The following is a 16086-nucleotide window of genomic DNA, read 5'->3' on the forward strand; positions in this document are numbered from 1 at the left end:
TTGAAAAGTTAATGGTTATTTCAGAAGACTGCTCAAAGACAGCAACTTCTTGCAACTTCAGAAGGTATGCTTACACATCATTCTGTGAAGCATGACTTTTCATTCACATCAAATGAACATTTTCTAATTTAACATTACTCCTTTTTTATTTTAAGATTTTCAAATATGTATCATCAAATTATAACACTTAGTGTGTTAACTTTACTACCAGAAATTGAATTTTGAAGAGTTAAACAGTCCAAGTTTTTATGTTAGTGTCATTATGCCCTTATTTTGAAAAGCATTTAGTTAATTCTGAGAAGAATTCATTTTTTTTCAATTTTGAAATCAAAAGAAATGCTTTGAAAGTTTATTTCACTGAAGGTGAAAGATCTTATGCTAGTGTGAATAGTATAGATTAAGTTTAGAAATTCTCCATTGAAGATTTTTTTTTTGCTCTGATCATAGGAATATAGTCATGGTAAAAATAATATTCTCACCAAATTGAGAAAGTAGGAACTAAAATGTAGTTGAAAGTGGTTGTGTTCACAAATAATTTGTGTGTGTGTGTGTGTGTGTGTAGAAGCTCCAGTATTTAAAAATAAAGTCTGTAGAGTAGTTAGCATATATTACACGTACATACATAGACATACATAGATAGACGTATATGTAGATAAATTACATTTTGTGATGGGGTGATAATAAATGTAAACAATATATTAAGCAAAGCTGGGGTGCCTGGGTGGCTCAGTTGGTTGAATGTCTGACTCTTGATTTCAGCTAGGGTCATGATCTGGGGGTCCTGGGATCAATCCCCGTGTCAGGCTCCATGTTCAGTGCAGAGTCTGCTTGTTCCTCTCTCTCCCCTTGCTTACTCTGTCTCTCTTTCTCTCTCTCTCTCTCAAATAAATATAAATAAATAAATAAATAAAATCTTAAATATATATATTAAAGCAGTATGTACTTTTTACCATTTATTAATCACATTTTAGAAATGCTCAAGGCTTTGAATAACTCTTTGTAAATCAACTTATGCATTATGTTCTTGTTTTGAAACTATTGTAAAGGTGAACCTTATTTTTTTTTTTATTGAAGTACACTTGACACATGTGTTACCTTGGTTTCAGGTAAGGTATACCTTAAATTTTGGTTGCATTTACTTTAAAGGTGTTGTAAATATTTTGGGGGGAAAGAAACATTAGTTAATAGGAAGATTTTGAACTTTAAGTGAAAGTTAGAAACAGAAGAACAGTAAGTACTCAATAAGAGCTCAAGGGGTGTACAAAAATAGAATCATAATTTGTTAATTGTACTTAAGAATGTCTTCAGTTTAGGGACAATCTTTTGATTGAGCTCATACTCTTTTTTATTTTAATTCCAGTATAGTTAACATACAGTGTTATATTAGTTTCAGGTGTACAATATAATGATTCAACAGTTCTGTATATTACCCAGCACTCATCGAGAAAATTGTAGTCTTAATCCCCTTCACCTATTTCAGCCATCCCCCCTACCTATTTCCCTTCTGGCAGCCATCAGTTTGTTCTCTTTAGTAAAGAGTCTGTTTTTGGTTTGTCTTTTTTTCCCCCCTGTTGTTGACTTGTTTTCCTTCTTAAATTCCATATATAAGTGAAATCATATGGTATTTGTCTTTCTCTGACCTACTTCGCTTATCATTATACTCCCTGGCTTTATCCATGTCCTTACACATAGCAAGATTTCATTCCTTTTTATGGCTGGGTAATATTCTATTGTGTATATATACCACATTTTCTCTATCTATTCATGAACACTGGGCTGTTTCCATAATGTGGCTATTGTAAATAATCTGGCAATAAACATAGGGTTGCATGTATCTTTTCAAATTAGTGTTTTCATATTCTTTGGGTAAATACCCAATAGTGGGATTATTGGATCATAGGGTAAATCCATTTTTAATTTTTTGAGGAAACTCCAGACTGTCTTCCACAGTGGCTGTATGGTTTGCATTACTACCAACAGGGCATGAGAATTCCTTTTTCTCCACATCCTTTCCAATACCTGTTTTATCTTGTGTTTTTTTTATTTTAGCCATCCTGACAGGTGTGAGGTTATATCTCATTGTAGTTTTGGTTTGAATTTCCCTGATGAGTGATACTGAGCATCTTTCATGTGTCTATTAGCCATCTGGATGTTGTCTTTGGAGAAATGTCTATTCATGTCTTCCATTCATTTTTAATTGGATTATTTTTTTAGTTTGGGTTTTGTTTTATGATCTTGAGTTTTATCAGTTCTTTACGTATTTTGGATTCTAAACTTTTATTGGATATGTCATTTACAAGTATCTTCTCCCATTCAGTAGATTGTCTTTTAGTTTTGTTGGTTGTTTCCTTTACTGTGCAGAAGCATTTTATTTTGATGAAGTGCCAATAACTATTGGTTTTGCTTTTGTTTCCCTTTCCTCAAGAGACAGATCTAGAAAAATGTTGCTGTGACTAATGTCAGAAAGATTACTGCCTGTACTCTTTTCTAGGATTTTTATGGTTTAAGGTTTCACGTATAGGTGCTTAATCCATTTTGTTTTGTTTTGTTTTCTTTTGTTTTTCCAAAAAAAAGATAGTAGGAAGGGAAAATGAATTTTGAATTTATTTTGAACTTATTTTTATGTATGGTGTAAGAAAGTGGTCCAGCTTCATTATTTTGCATGTAACTGTCCAATTTTCTCAACACAATTTGTTGAAGAGACTTTTTCCCCCTTTACATATTCTTGTCTCCTTTGTCAAAGATTAATTGACCATATAATTATGTCTTTTTTCCTGGGGTTTCTATCTTGTTCCATTTATCTATGTGTCTGTTTTTGTGCCAGTACTACAATGTTTTGATTACTACAGCTTTGTAATATAATCTGAAATCTGGAACTGTGATGCCTCCAGTTTTGTTTTTTCTTTTCAGAATTGCTTTGGCTATTCAGGGTCTTCAGTGGCTCTGTACAAACTTTAGGACTATTTTTTCTAGCTCTTTTTTTAAGATTAAAAAAATTTTTTTTTATTTGCGAGAGAGAGAGAGAACCTGAGGGGGAGAGGGGGAGAGAGAGAGAGAGAGAACAGAGGTAGAGTGGGAGGGAGAAGCCAACTTCCCACTGAGCAGAGAACCCAATGTGGGGCTCGATCCCAGGACCCCAAGATCATGATCTGAGCCAAAGGCAGATGCTTAACTGACTGAGCCACCCAGGTGCCCCTGTTCTAGAGCTTTAAAAAATACTATTGGTATTTTGATAAGGATTGCATTAAAGGTGTAGATTGCTTTGGGTAATATGGATATTTTAACAACATTTGTTCTTCTAATCCATGAGCATGGAATGTCTTTTTTGTGTTATCTTCAATTCCTTTCATCAATATTTTGTAGTTTTCAGAGTATGGGTCTTTCATCTCCTTGACTAAGTTTATTCCTAGGTATCTTATTATTTTTGGTGCGATTGTAAGTGGAATTATTTTCTTAATTTCTCCTTCTGCTGCTTCATTATTAGTGTATAGGAATGCTACAGATTTCTGGTACATTGATTTTTGTATCCTTTGACTTTACTGATAATCATTTCTAGTAGTTGTTTTGGTGGAATCTTTTCTATATATCATACCATGTTTTCTGCAAGTTGTGAAAATTTTACTTCCTTTTACTGCCTTTTATTCCTGGTTCTGATTGCTGTGACTTGGATTTTCAGCACTATGTTGAATAAAAGTAGTGAGAGTGGATATCCTTATATTGTTTCTGACCTTAGGAGAAATGCTCTCAGTTTGAATATGATGTTAGCTGAGTTTTTCATATATATTGAGGCATGTTCCCTCTAAACCTACTTATTGAGGGTTTTTATCATGAATGGATACTTTATTTTGTCAAGTGCTTTATTTTTATCTGTTGAAATGATCACATGGTTTTTATACTTTCTATTGTGATGTATCATGATTGATTTGCAAATACTGAACCACCCTTGCATCCTGGGAATAAATCCCACTTGATTGGGATGAATATTTTTTTTAATGTATTGTTGAATTACATTTGCTAATATTATTTTGAGGATTTTTGCATCTATGTTTACTAGAGATATTAGCCCACAATTCTCTTTCTTTCTTGTGTTTTTATCTGGTTTTGGAATCGGGGTAATACTGGCCTCATAGAATGAATTTGGAAGTTTTCCTTCCTCTTCTATTTTTTTGGAGTAGTTTTAAAAGAACAGATATTAACTCCTCTTTACATGTTTGGTTAAATTCAACTGTGAGGCCATCTGGTTCTGGACTTCAGTTTGTTGTGAGTTTTTTTATTATTAATTCAATTTCATTGCTTATAATTGGTCTGTTCAAATTCTCTTTCATACTGATTCAATTTTGTGAGGTTATATGTTTCTAAGAATTTGTCCATTTATTCTAGGTTGTCCAATTTGTTGGCATATAATTTTTCATAATATTCCTTTATGATCCTTTGAATTTCTGTGGTATTAGTTTTTATTTCTCTTTCATTTCTGATTTTATTTGAGCTCCCCCCACACCCATTTTTTATGAGTCTGGCTAAAAGTTTATCAATTTTGTTGATATTTTCAAAGAACAAGCTTTTGGTTTCATTGATCTGTTCGATTAGTTTTTTAGTTTTTATTTCATTTATTTCTGCTATATTCATTTCATTTATTTCTGCTATAATGTTTATTACCTCTTGATTTAGGGTTTTGTTCTTCTTTTCTAGCTCCTTTAGATGTAAGATTAGGTTGTTTATTTTTTCTTGTTTCTTGAGATAGGCCTATATTACTACAAACTTCCCTCTTAGAACAGCTTTTGCTGCATCCCAAAGCTTGTGTTTTCATTTTCATTTGTCTCCATGTATTTTTTGATTGCCTCTTTGATTTCTTGGTTGACCCATTCATTGCCTAAGTAGCACTTTATTTAACCTCCATGTATTTGTGGTCTTTCCAGATTTTTTCTTGTGGTTGATTTCTAGTTTCATAGCATTGTGATTAGACAAAAAAATGCATGGTATGACTTTAGTCTTTGTGAATTTGTTGGGACTTGTATTATGGCCCAATATATGATCTATTCTGGAGATTTTTCCATGTGAACTTGAATGTGTATTCTTCTGTTTTATGATGGAATGTTCTGAATATATCTGTTAAATCTATTTGGTCCAATGAATTATTCAAAACCACTGTTTCCTTTTTGAAATTCTGTTTGGATGATCTGTCCATTTATGTAAGTGGGATATTAAAGTCCCCTACTATTACTGTATTACTATCAAATTGCTTCCTTTATGTTTGTTAATAACTGCTAATTATTTGGGTGCTCCCATTTGAGTGAGTAATTATTTACTATTGCTATATCTTCTTGTTGGATTGTCCCCTTTATTACTATATTTATATATTCAAAGAAGTAATAAATGTATTAATATATTTTGTCACGTATTACAGTCTATTTTGCCTGATGTAAGTATTGCTACCCCAGCTTTCATTTGACATTCATTTGCATGATAAATGCTTCTCCATCACTTCACTTTTAATATGCATGTGTCTTTAGATCTCAGATGAGTCTCTTGTAGGTAGCATATAGATGGGTCTTGCTTTTTTATTCATTTTGTCATCCTATGTCTTTGGAGCATTTAGCCTGTTTACATTCAAAGTAATTATTGACAGATATGTACTTATTCCAACTTTGTTACTTGTTTTATGGTTGATTTTTGTAGCTTTTCTCTATTCTTTTATGCTCTCTTAATTAGTTGACTTTCTTCAGTGATATACTTGTATTCCTTTCTCTTTGTTTTTTTGCATATCTTTTGTTGGTTTTTCATTACCATTTGCTTTACGTATAACATCTGCATATAGTATTTGCCAGAGATGCAGTAGCAATAAACTATAGAGTGTTTTTCCCATGTTGTCCCCTGAGAAGTTTTCATTGGTGGGCAGGGCCCCAGTCACACTAGTCTGTCTCCAGCTCTCTGCTACATACACAGTCATATTAGTGTGTGTGGTTATCTTCCCTTCCCTTCTAGGGCAGGAGTTGCTTTTGAGTGGTTCTGGCCCCTGCCAGGGTTGCTTGCACACCGCCAGGCCTGTGGCATAACCCTGGCTGGGCTCTGGCCAAGAGTGTACTGGAAGGAGAAGATCTGCAATGTGTCAGGTGTAAGAGTGTTAGCAGAATTGCTTGCTTTGTGTCCCCTACAGGAGGGTCCCTCCAGTATGAGGACTGATGCCTGCCTGGATATAGGGCACAATCTGCTGAGGGGAATATGTGTGTGGGGGAGAGGGGTGGGTGGCACAAGTTTCAGCAAGTTAGGTAAGAAATGTTGGTGCCATGCTGCTTCCCTCAGGTGGCCATGTGTTTATGTTAGGGGACAGGGGAGAGAAATGTTGCCTGACAGCTCCTTTGTTTCTGAAGAAATCTCCCAAAGTTCTCTGCCCCTCCAGCAGATGCTCTGAAATAAGTAAATAACTCTCCCTCCTCTAAGCCCCAGGCAGTTTTCCAACTGCTGCTTCTATGCTCTATCTCTGCAGGCTGTTTGTTATGTTGTCTCATAAGGGCAGGGACTCAGTTGCATCCTGCCCTCCAGGCTCTCCCAGGGCCAAGCCAGCTGATTTTTAAAGTTCCAGGTTTTAAGTCCCACCTGTTGTAAGAATTCATGAAATTTGGCCCCTGTGGTTTTCAAATCGAAATGTTGTGACAATCGGTCTTCCTCCTGTGGGATACCCAGTGTGAGAGTTTTTCTCCCCTCTCTGTCCCTGCAGGATCCCTTCCTTCTGTGGACAGTCCCGTGGGTCTGTTTAGCTTATGACTAGATCTCCTCTCTTCTACCCCCTTCAATGTGGCCTTTTCTCTACATTTAGCTGTGGAATTTGCTTTGCCAGTTTTCAGGTCATTTGGGGGGTTATTTACACTGATATGAGTGTTATCTAGTTGTATCCAGGGGATGAGGTGTGCTTAGGTTTCTTCTATTCCACCGTCTTTTCTGGAAGTCACTTACGGGACTAATTCTTCTCTGTTCTTTTCTTCTGCTATCTTCCCTTGTGATTTGATAGTTTTCTTTAGTGTTATGCTTGGATTTATTTCTCTTTTTTTTTTGTATCTATTAAAAGTTTTTGGTTTGTGGTTATCGTCGAGTTCTTCTGTAACATCATATGTATATAGCAGTCTATATTAAGTTGATGGTTGCTTATACTCAAACATGTTGAACCCATAATTTAGATAAATTTATAATTTCTACTTGAAGGGAATAAAATCAAAAGTTTTATAATTTTTGCATCATCTAAATAGGGCAAACCATTGCAAAATATCACCAATAGAAGCAACTTATTTAACAAGCTGTGATTTACAAAGTCATTTTCATAAGTAGATACTCCACATAGGTATGACAAATGATATCTTTGAAAATAGGCTGAAATATTTGTACATTTCCATGCAAAAAGAAAAAATAGAATGAATACCTCCATTTAGAAGTATCTGTTCACAGACAAAAGCTAAAAAAAAGGTTGCAACAATTTCCAAGTTATTTTTTTTTAAGATTTTATTTATTTGTTTGAGCAGGAGAGAGAGCCCACAGGGAGAAGGAGAAGCAGATTCCCTGCTGAGCAGAGAGCCCAATGTGGGGCTCGATCCCAGGACCCTGAGATCATGACCTGAGCCAAAGGCAGACACTTCACCAACTGAGCCACCTAGGCACCCCGATTTCCATGTTATTAAGCATTGAATACAAATTTGAGATAATTTTAGTTAATGTTTATAAAATATTATCAATTCAAGACAATACTTTTTAAAGCTACATTCATTAATAAAATACCAGTGAGGGTATGTTATATGGTTAAGAATCTGATTACATATCTCTGAAGCAAAAAAGTACCTTGCTTATTATGTTAGGTTCAAATAATAAATATGAAGAATCAACTTTTGCTTTGATATAGTTCATTTATTTTTATTTTATTTTTTAAAGATTTATTTGAGAGAAAGAAAGTGTGTGAGTTGGGGGGAAGGACAGAGGGATAGGGAGAGACATCCTCAAGCAGATGCCCCACTGAGCATGGAGCCGGATGTGGGGCTTGATCCCAGGACCCTGAGATCATGACCTGAGCTGAAACCGAGTTGGACGATTAACCACCTGAGCCACCTAGGCATGCCATATATGGATATATTTTAATATTTTTAAATTTAAAAAAAATCATTTTTAAATGAAAATATTTTATGAGACCACCAATAGAAGAGACAGACCAATGTATCAGGAAATAAAATATGTGTATCTGTCAGTGCCCCTTTTCATCTATGAGTCTTTGTTTCAATACTATTGAACATATGTTCACCCTAACTATGATAACTTTTTACACACCTTCAGTTGCTAGTAATATTTTTTAACTCTAATTAGTAAAAATGTTATCTTAAAATCTTCCTTTAGACAATACACTCTATATGTCTGCCTATCTCTGGAATCTCCTTTTACCAATTTAGATTGGAAATAAGCTAAGACTATGTGGGCCTCTGAATACCTATGTTAGAAACTATCAAAAGACAAAATGCCCCCCTATGTAAATTCCATAATTGGCATAAACAAGTTCAGGAAATCATTGGATAGAAGCTGATCAGAAAGTTTCATCCAGTCTATATTACATATTGAAGGAAAAGTTCAAAAATGGTTAGATAGGAGTCCCAGTTCTTTCACTGTCTGAATGTTGGTTGTAAAAACTCTAAGTTTCTGCTGTCCAGAGCTAGCCCTGTCAGCTTGGTTCTTTGGACTGGATGAGCAAAGAGGTGGGGTTCAGCCCAGCCATTACGATCAATCAAGTTTCTGCCAACATTACAAATCTTTCCTACCTATAAAGGGGAAAAGGGGAAAGAGGCACTGGCCCTTTAGATTAATTTGCCTAGGGCTGAAATACCAACCAACCTCCATCATTCTGTTCAGAAATTCTATCTATGAGATCCTACATCATGGTTATGGTTTACAAATTACTTTTTTTCTTTTTGGAATACAGATGAAAAAATTTCTCCTTTATGTATTTATGGATTCATATAGATATAATAAAAGGGTATGTATCAGGTAAATAAACCAAATATCAGATTTACCTACATTAGTTTTCTCCTTTATTATAACCACGCAAAAATATTCTGACTAGGAAGTGTCATGTGGCTATCGGCCTATCACACACAAGAAGAATGCCTGTAATTTTAGAAAACCTCATTTCCATAGGAAGGAAAATTAAAAGGCTGGCTTCAGAGGAAATTTGAGTCCCAAGTATGATTTTTCCCAAGAATCCTTCATAACATTATTATGATTCTTTCCCATAATGTCTGGCACATAGCGCACAACAAATATTAGTTGTCTGAAATCATTGATCTTCAGGTCAGAGAGAATTCTTGCAGTTAAACTTCCCTCCATGGAAGCTGATTTACCCTTTCACCTGCACTATATTTTGCAGTTCTTTTTTAGTTTAGTAAACAAACAAACAAACAGAAATATCCTCTCACCAAGAACTTGTTGGTTTTAGGGGAAGCTGCTCAATATTCCAAGTTTTATTAAAAAAAAAAATGTTTGCAATAATCTACCCAACTTCCTGTTCTTACCTCCTCGTTCACACCCATTCTCTTCACTTCCTCCTCTTGTATTGCCTCACTTCTCAAGTTTTTGTTGCCTCTATATTGCAGCTCCTTTGAAGCCACTTCACCAATGACACCCAGACCATGGATCTGGGAGCTGGGGGAAGTGTTTGCTCAATCTTTATCAAGATTATTTTTCAAACAAATGTAGTACTTTCCCTAAAAACTGAAATGAGGAGAAAAATAGCAACAATATTTACACCATCGTGTTTGACATGTGGCAAAACATTTTCTCCTCATAACAATTCTACAAATGAAACGTTCTTTGAACTTTTTTTTTTTTAATGGAATAGCTGTTGCACAAAGTTTATTTAGGGGTATAATGGTATAGGGATCAAAATGCCAATTAGTACTGTAACTGAGATTTGAATCCAGACAGATTTAATCTCAGAGAACATGGTCTTGACCATTTTACCAAAATATCTTTATGAACAGACTTTTTTCTCCATTTTGATGCAACAGCAATCATAATAAAAATGTACATTCATTGTGTTTACTCTTTGCCATGCACTTTGCTAACCACTTTATATGTTCTCTGTTTCCTCTCAATAACCAAGTAAGGAATGCTTTCGAACCCCTCCCCTTTTAGTAAGCTAAATTATTGCTTAAAGAATTTTCGTAATTTCCCAAAATTGGTAAAAGAGGCAAAGCTGAGATTTAGATCCAAGAATGGCAGAAAGCCTATCAATAAATTACAGAATAATAAATATCAGAGTGTGTGCACATGTGTCTGTCTTCTCTTGTAATAGATGATAATGATTTCAGCCATTATTTGATTTTTTTATTAAAGTACCAGCATTCTGAGAAGAGATATTTTTAAAAGTCCTATCTTTAAAATATTCAAATTTATAACTAATTACTTAAAAATATTCAGAAGTTTACAGGGAAAAGACATATCCCAGACATTCATATGCAGGGGTAGGTGAAAGATTAGAAAACAAACAAGGTCAGTATGTTCTCTGTCACAGCTCTATGGCTATAGTGTCTGGAGAAAGGAGCTAAGATACTCTGTTGTGGAATACTCTGTCATCTCTTCTGTCCATCAAGGATGCTTTGACAAAGGACCACAGAATGTTCATGTCTTTGTAAAACATCTCTCTTGTGTACTTCTCTAAGGAAAAAGGAGAATGTGATAGAGATGCTAAAGAATTTGGGTCTAAGTCCCACAGCTAGGTAGGGATAAAATCCAGGAAAAAATAAAAACAACATAGTTTTTGTTTCCTATTCCAACTTAGTTCAACGTTCTAAAATTAAAATGAGTAGAAAACCTCAGGATTGTAGGTATTTACTTTCTAGACCAGCATTACCCAAGAGCAGATGATTTCAAACCTGACAGCCTAGTAAAATACCTTGTAAACTATCAATTTCACTTCATTTTATTTTTTTCATAAAAATCGTATATATTTAAGGCTTGCAGTATGATGTTTTGATACACATCTACATAGTGAAATGATTACTACAATCTAATTAGCATATCCATCTCCTCCAAAGAATTCCCCAAATACCCTCAGTAAGAACTTGAAAGAGATGGTACTGCTTGTGGCTTTGTCAGGGAAGCAAGCCCTCTTAGTACAACTGGAACAAAATATATTTCTGCTCAGCTAGGAAGAGGAAAGGCTTTACTCAAAATCATTCATTAGTTTAACATTCACTAGAATTTAACTCCACATGTCTTTTCAAAGAAGTTAAGCTGTGCACATCTGCTCTCCTAGCAACTGCATTTTTTTCCTACTGTTATAGTTTATTGCCCTGCAAGCTGTAGGCACAAATATGTTTCTATTTTTCCCTTCACATGTTTTATGAAACTTATAAAACTAATGTTTTTTTCTAAAATATATTCCATTTCCTTTATACATAAAAAGACATTCATCAAATTGTGTAATATCTGGTCTACCATGAATATACTAAAACACTGAAAGGGCCCCCATGTATGCAGAGAGAAAGAAATATATCTGGGAAGGTAGGTGCATGAAAGCATTCTGACAGAAACGGAATAATAATTACTGGTTAATGAACAAGGCAGAGAGTGCATTGACAGAATATTGACAAGAAGATGCTTATGTTTAAAATTTTTCCTCATCTTTCCTGTATGCCAAGTAAATGCCTTCATTGTCGTCAACTGCAATCTGTACCCAGTAAAAAACATAAAAGATACTTTGAAAATTTATCAAATAGCACAGTATTTTTCTCTATTATGTAGAGAGGCGGAAAATGAATGGAGATCATTCCATATAATGACTATGGCAAAAATAGTCAATTCTGTATTTATCTAAAAACAATAAAGGAGTTAAAAATAAGTGTTATGTAGCCTATTAAAATGTCAACTTCCTAATTATCAATTAGGTTAGCATATTTTTATGTATAATATCTATACAGATATAACATAAAAAGAACTGAAACGCACAGGCAAAAAAACATGCATCTTTTCAATAGTTGTCTTTTATTTTCAAGACTCAGTATCAAAGAAAATCAAAGAAATTACTATGGTATTATTTGATTTGTTATAGAACATAAAAGAAGCAAACTGTAGAGCAGTTTAGGGAAGTTGAATAGACATGCAGAATTTTCATTAATAGATATATTGTCTAAATTTATGAGGAGTCTACAACTTTATTGATCTGATAGCACTTGCTGTACTTTGGAGAGAAGTTGCCCTACATATGTTTGATTCATTTTTATGAGTGTTCTAGAGATAATTCCAAGGCAGTGGACTAAACCTCTGTCAAGGTCTGATTCATATAATAAAACATGCATGATAATACTAATATTTTATACTTTGGGGGTATTTTCTTAGTATATGCAGAAGATGTAGGATTGTTTTAGGAAAACGTACTCCAAGTAAGTTATTAATTCTCATTTTGGCCATTAGTTGAAAGCAGACTGAAGCATACCTATGGCTACAGAAGAACTGAAATTCTATGATGGCGAAAAAGTTATGACGTAAAATTCTTAATCCTTTTTATAGGCTGACATGAATTATCAGACCTCCTCACCCACTATCTAAATTAATTGCTGAACATTGTCAAAATTTACCATGTCTATTTGTTTCATATTTTTTAGGAGTCTCAGAATTGAGTAATATGTGTCTCCAGAATGAAATGGCTTACCTATCGTCTTGACTGGTTATAAAAGTCCATTTAAAGACATTAAAACACATTAATCATTGGTTGCTAAGGAAATTACCCTCCCTCCATAGAATGTGAGATGAAGGGAGCACTGAGAAAACCCTTTCCTTCAGATATTGAAAATAGATTGATTTCAAAGTGCTTTGAAATTTTCTGATAGTATTCCTCAAAATCTGATTGGAGTTAATCTGCTTTAGTCTTCAGGTAAATATTTTTAAATGTAGATTCCTAAACCCTAACCAGCCCTATTAAATACAAATCTTATGGGATTAGGCCTAAGAATCTGTATTTTTACACCCTCCCTCCTGCCTCACAGGTAATCTAAAATACACCTCAATTTATAAATAATTCAGTTGTAAATTTAAAACAAATGCATCACTTATTTAGTCTAACAGTCACTATTTAAGAATGATACAGGATAGGGGCCCCTGGGTGGCTCAGTCGGTTAAACGTCTGCCTTTGGGTCAGGTCATGATCCTGGGGTCCTGGGATCGAGTCCCACATCAGGCTCCTTGCTCGTTGCTTCTCCCTCTGCTGCTCCACCTGCTTGTGAGCTCTCTTTCTCTCTCACAAATAAATAAAATCTTTAAAAAATAAAATATATATTTAAAAAAAATGATACAGGATAGATTCCTTCATGTAAATTTTGCAAGTTGAGAAGCTCTTAGAGAAGGGAGAAGAAAATATGGGACTAATAGGAAAGAAGGGAGGTTGCAATCAATACAAGGTATTCATATTTGATTCTTTTTTTATTTTTTATTGTTATGTTTATATTTGATTCTTTCTTTTGAATGGTGAAACAAAAATGTTGCAGAAGAGGGGTGGAGGAGTTATTGAGAGTTGGAAACAATCAGTACCTAAGAAATAGATAATTTCTGTTTCTATTTTTTCAAGTATAGCAATTCAGGGACATTTTCATAATGGATAGTTAGTAGCAGGAGATTAGAAACAGTCTTCTTCCAAGGGCCCCTCACCTCCTAGATATGTGATAACAATCGAACATGTAACTGATTAAGTAAACATGTAAGTGATCTTCTTCTTATTTTGCTATCTCTATATTTCACTCAAATGACATTTTGTGTATGAACATTAGCATCCTTGGCACAACCTAGTTGTGATTTCCTAGTTCAGAACTCCCCACAAACCTTGACTAAAAGGTCTAAAATAAACTCCAGCTCAATTAATCATCTGTTATTCAAAGGAGGCTCAATATGATTCCAGATATCTGCTTGTTTTTGTTTTTAAAAATTTTTTGTTATGTTAATCACCATACATTACATCATTAGTTCTTGATGTAGTGTTCCATGATTCATTGTTTGTGCATAACACCCAGTGCTCCACACAGAATGTGCCCTCTTTAATACCCATCACCAGGCTAACCCATCCCCCCACCCTCCTCCCCTCTAGAACCCTCAGTTTGTTTTTCAGAGTCCATCGTCTCTCATGGTTCGTCTCCCCCTCTGACTTACTCCCCTTCATTCTTCCCCTCCTGCTATCTTCTTCTTTTTCTTTTTTCTTAACAAATATTGCATTATTTGTTTCAGAGGTACAGATCTGTGATTCAACAGTCTTGCACAATTCACAGCGCTCACCATAGCACATACCGTACCCACTGTCTATCACCCAGCCACCCCATCCCTCCCACCCCCCACCACTCCAGCAACCCTCAGTTTGTTTCCTGAGATTAAGAATTCCTCATATCAGTGAGGTCATATGATACATGTCTTTCTCTGATTGACTTATTTCACTCAGCATAACAACCTCCAGTTCCACCCATGTTGTTGCAAATGGCAAGATCTCATTCCTTTTGATGGCTGCATAATATTCCATTGTGTATATATACCACCTCTTCTTTATCCATTCATCTGTCGATGGACATCTTGGCTCTATCCCCAGTTTGGCTATTGTGGACATTGCTGCTATAAACATGGGGGTACACGTACCCCTTCAGATCCCTACATTTGTATCTTTGTGGTAAATACCCAGTAGTGCAATTGCTGGATCGTATGGTAGCTCTATCTTTAACTTTTTGAGGAACCTCCATACTGTTTTCCAAAGTGGCTGCACCAGCTTACATTCCCACCAACAGTGTAGGAGGGTTCCCCTTTCTCTGCATCCCCACCAACATCTGTCGTTTATTGACTTGTTAATTTTAGCCATTCTGACTTGTGTGAGGTGGTATCTCATTGAGGTTTTGATTTGGATTTCCCTGATGCCAAGCAATGTTGAGCACTTTTTCATGTGTCTTTTGGCCATTTGGATGTCTTCTTTGGAAAAATGCTCATGTCTTCTGCCCATTTCTTGATTGGGTTATTTGTTCTTTGAGTGTTGAGTTTGATAAGTTCTTTATAGATTTTGAACACTAGCCCTTTATCTGATATGTCATTTGCAAATATTTTCTCCCATTCTGTCGGTTGTCTTTTGGTTTTGTGAACTGTTTCTTTTGCTGTGCAAAAGCTTTTTATCTTGATGAAGTCCCAATAGTTCATTTTTGCCCTTGCTTCCCTTGCCTTTGGCGATGTTTCTAGGAAGAAGTTGCTGCGGCTGAGGTCGAAGAGGTTGCTACCTGTGCTCTCCTTTAGGATTTTGATGGACTCCTGTCTCACATTTAGGTCTTTCAACCATTTAGAGTCTATTTTTTTGTGTGGTGTAAGGAAATGGTCCAGTTTCATTCTTCTGCATGTGGCTGTCCAATTTTCCCAACACCATTTGTTGAAGAGACTGTCTTATTTCCATTGGACATTCTTTCCTGCTTTTCAAAGATGAGTTGACCATAGAGTTGAGGGTCCATTTCTGGGCTCTCTATTCTGTTCCATTGATCTGTGTCTGTTTTTATGCCAGTACCATACTGTCTTGATGATGACAGCTTTGTAAGAGAGCTGGAAGTCCGGAATTGTGATGCCGCCAGCTTTGCTTTTCTTTTTCAACATTCTTTTGGCTATTCAGGGTCTTTTCTGGTTCCATACAAATTTTAGGATTGTTTGTTCCATTTCTTTGAAAAAGGTGGATGGTATTTTGATGGGGATTGCATTGAATGTGTAGATTGCTCTAGGTAGCATTGACATCTTCACAATGTTTGTTCTTCCAATCCATGAGCATGGAACGTTTTTCCATTTCTTTGTGTCTTCCTCCATTTCTTTCATGAGTATTTTATCGTTTTCTGAGTACAGATCCTTTGCCTATTTGGTTAGATTTATTCCTAGGTATCTTATGGTTTTGGGTGCATGTCAATGGGATGAACTCCTTAATTTCTCTCTCTTCTGTCTTGTTGTTGGTGTATAGGAATGCCACTGATTTCTGTGCATTGATTTTATATCCTGCCACTTTACTGAATTCCTGTATGAGTTCTAGCAGTTTTGGGGTGGAGTCTTTGGGTTTTCCACATAAAGTAT

The sequence above is a fragment of the Eumetopias jubatus genome, unplaced genomic scaffold (assembly GCF_037043125.1).
Source record: "Eumetopias jubatus isolate StellerSeaLion01/CBP00866 unplaced genomic scaffold, mEumJub1_p1.0 scaffold_6, whole genome shotgun sequence".
Lineage (NCBI taxonomy): Eukaryota > Metazoa > Chordata > Mammalia > Carnivora > Otariidae > Eumetopias > Eumetopias jubatus.